Source organism: Bactrocera latifrons, unplaced genomic scaffold, assembly GCF_001853355.1.
Source record: "Bactrocera latifrons isolate USDA-ARS-PBARC rearing strain unplaced genomic scaffold, ASM185335v1 scaffold_44, whole genome shotgun sequence".
NCBI classification, from domain to species: domain Eukaryota; kingdom Metazoa; phylum Arthropoda; class Insecta; order Diptera; family Tephritidae; genus Bactrocera; species Bactrocera latifrons.
This window is the reverse complement of record NW_017537090.1, coordinates 605,964-609,728: the sequence shown is the minus strand read 5'-3', so window position 1 is coordinate 609,728 and position 3,765 is coordinate 605,964. Positions and strand designations below refer to the sequence as shown.

General features: G+C 33.9%; 1 protein-coding gene across 11 annotated transcripts in view; it reads left to right on the top strand.

Moving 5' to 3' along the window:
- The window catches only part of LOC108972927 (sterile alpha and TIR motif-containing protein 1), a 123,027-nt gene that overhangs the window by 50,410 nt on the left and 68,852 nt on the right, over positions 1 to 3,765 (top strand). Inside the window, exon 1 of one of the 11 annotated variants that reach the window (XM_018939833.1) lies at positions 485 to 571. The exons of the other annotated variants lie outside the window; for them this stretch is intronic. The gene's annotated coding sequence lies outside the window, so the exon portion shown is untranslated. Of the gene's footprint in view, positions 1 to 484; positions 572 to 3,765 lie in introns of those variants that run through there. 11 annotated transcript variants of the gene reach the window in all.

Sequence of the window (3,765 nt, the reverse complement as noted above, 5' to 3'; positions counted from 1 at the left end):
AAATTTGAAAGCTATAAATAAATAATCAAATTGTTAAGATAAAAATAAAACTTAACAAAAAAAAAAACAAAAAAAAATAATATATATCTAAAATAAAAATAAAAAACGTGATTCATTTAAAAATAAATGCCAATTATTTCTCGTGTTGCAGGCAACTGTGCGCGTGAGTAATTGTGTTGTGTGGCAGTGCGACAGCAACGAACAACACCTGCCAGTCTCTGTTGCCAACTTATTCGCAGTGCAAACAAGTGAAACAAATAAATTAAATTAAATGTATTAAATAAATTCAAATTGAATTAAAATAAATGTGTATTCATACCTATTCATGTGCCTTTGCATGTGTGTGTGCACCAACAAAGTAGCGTTTAAGTGCCCTTGACGTGCAACAAGGCAGGCAGTGGCGCGGCTCAAGTTATGCGCTGCAGCATTGACGAGCGAGTGTAAAGATTTTCAAGTGCAACTTAAAAATAGCAGATAATAAATTATAAATTGTAGACAAGCAAGCGATTCTTATTTCAACTTGTGAATTTAACGTACTTAACAACGTGCTGTTGGCGCTGTAACTGACAAGGTACGTTTTCCCACTATAGGCATTTTTAATAAAATAATATTATAGTTTTTAATTGGATTAAACAAATGGGCCCGTATGGGATAAATTTCGTAAAAGTTATATGAGTTTTCTTTAAAAGGCTCTCTTTTACTTACTACAATTGTTCGTGTTCGATTCACCACTGTTCGCTTTATTTGGGCTCTGCCGTCTTGTCACAACATTTACAAGTGAAAGCAACCAATGTTTAATATATTATTTGGATATTTCATAGCAGAACTGCCAGTTTATAATCTAGTCTAGTTTGTTTGATTTATGTTTTATTCGTCGAAATTCGTATTTTCAAGCGACAACTCAGTTTTTCCTTTGAATTCAATAAAAAGCTAATATATACCCCGATAAGGGCCAAAATATGACAATACAAGAATTAAGGACTTATAAAATAGGTCCAGGAACAATATTAGACCTGCAGCTAACATAACGTAGCGTTGGCCATTTGGATAACATGCGTTAAAAATGGGAATGACCGATAACAACATTTACCGCAGCTGTAAACTCGAAGAGAGGACGGAAAAGGTTTTGAATCTCCGCTGTGAATGCGCAACGCCATCATAAATCAGACATTGAATACTTGAAGTCCTTCACATCAAATACCAAACCTTTAATAACTATCTACAAAAAGTATAACGGAGATAAGTAATTTCACCTGGTTGGTAAGAGAAAGAAAAAAGTTCAAAAAGCGTTTGCTGAATATTGTCAAAATTCTCTATATTTCTGGAGTGGATCTATATGAGGCTTTTCGGTTGGTTATTCCGAAGGTTTGCAAGTGAGGAACACACAACTTTTAAAGGCAATTTTTGAAACAAAGGGTTGTACTTTACATAGCTTTCATTTTGGTTTCTATTGGGCTTGAAAGCTTTCATCGTTCTGAAAATCAAAATCACAGACAAAAAGTGGATTGCAAAGTACCCCAAAAAATCCTAGTAGACTGGAGCCCTATACATAAAGTGTAGAGTAGAGGAAACCCACGTACCTCAGGTAAACAAACAACTTTTTTTAAAAATTGTTTTCTCATATAAAAAATTAAATATTTTATTAGATTTTTTTATTGTTACAGTTGCACACTTTTAACAAAGAATTTCTGAAATCGAAAAAAAGAAAGAAAAAACAGAAAATTGGATTTTTGGCAAACATTTTTAGAAAATTTTCAGCAAAAATTTCATTTTTTTTTCAAATAGTTGTAATCGAAAAAAAAATTAGGGCAATATTCTAGAGATGCTATGTAATTTAATAAGACAATAAAAAAATCGATTTTTTGAAACCGGAAACCTATGTAGCCCCTTAAAATGTGCCGCACTATGTGCTCTTAGCAGCAATACTTATGTTGGCAAAATTATTATGTCCTTAAATCGTCTCAAAATAGTCGGTTTAGGTAATCGCAACGTACCCGATTGTTTTTCGCTCCAAAATCGTTAATTTGGATACATTCCCCAAACTATTTCGTGAATATTTTCTGCTGCTGCTAAAATAAAAATCTCGAATGTCTTTAAAGATATTGGACACCAACGACACCAGTAATGTTCTCAAGAAACATACTATATGTGTACATATGTATATGAATTCATTACATGTTTTGCTTTGTGGTTTTCACAATTCTAAAGAACAAATTTTTGTTAAACTTTTATATAAAAAAATCGTGTAATCATATTGAAAAAACTTGCTGTTGAAATCCTGAGTGAAACTGAATAACACCTTTAGCAAATTTTTTTCGTATTTAAAGAACTTCTACAGTAAATGTGTCAAACTTGCCATGAACCACAATAATTTTTGTAAAATATTCGTTTTCACAATTTTTTCTTTGATAAGTTGAATAAGATATGATTGTGGAAAAGGTGGCGCCATTGTGCCACACCTTACATTGCAATTATTTCTTACGTGCAACTCTTCGAAATACACCACAATAAAACCAAAAACTAACAACACCTTAAACCTTTGCGCGTATTTTTAATTCGGATTTGCTTTAGTTCACTTTTTCAGCAGAGTTTGCACTTAAACTACGCCTCCTCATGGCGTCGGCTCACGAGTAGAGTAAGCACACACAAACACATACGCGCGATGCATGTTCGCGATAAGCAAGTTTATCTTCACCCATAACAATCACAATGTTTCATTGCGGACTTTTGTCAAGTGTCGAATTTCCGACGATTTATGACTCTCTTAAGTGATTTACAACAATTTCTGCTGTCGAACGCCCACAGCTGCCGACCGCACTCCAATTGAAGCAGTGATTTTGGGTGGAGCGCGAGGTGCAAGACGAAAGAGTGTATAACACTACACCTAGGCTGCCAAGGTTGCGTGGGCATATGCATATGTTTAAATACACACATAATATATTTATAACTCAACTCGGCCAATACTTTGGGTTCATTGTAATTTGCATGTTGAACTGCCCCACTTGGGCGCGTGTTCAAGGCGCATTGCAACTGCGAAGTGTCCTTCGTTGTCGACTTGCGTGCGGCTGTGTGTTTGAATGGTCTCAAGCTGTCAGTGTAAAGGACTTACTTAATGGCGCCAGCGGGAAAGTAGGTTGACGTATGTAATTGAGGTCAGTTGGGGATTATTTATTGGCTTAGTGTGACAGTGTTGCGGAATTATTTTGCTTTCTTCATGAAGTTGGTAGTGGTTTAATAATATACTTCGAATTTCGGTAATGGAAGAATATAAAAAGATGCTGAATTAAAATTCTAAAACTCAAAGTAGTAAATTCGATTTAGACTTTTGTAATTCTCAACTGGTTCATATAATAATTTATACATTTAGCTAGAGTCACTCGACGATTAGGACGATCTGTCGAGTTTACACAAAGTCCTGCTGCATCAGATTGTGTAGGAACAAGCAACTACATCTTTTTTAATTCTTTCGAGGGTTCTCAGTTGTGTTCCTCTATGAAGGCAATACCATTATTTTCACATTTCTCTCAAACTGTGCTAGATGTCACACTGTCTTATACTGTCTTTATTTATTCAATAGATGGAGGTTATGACCTAAATGCAGTTCATAAATTATTATTTGTGTGAAATTGTGCGCCAGAAAGAAAACATATGCGACTCATAAAAATATTTAATTACTTTTAACGAATGTATCTAATTTAATAATTATCACATAATTAATCAATTAAAATAAATGACGAAAAATTAATAAAACTAACAAATTTAAAA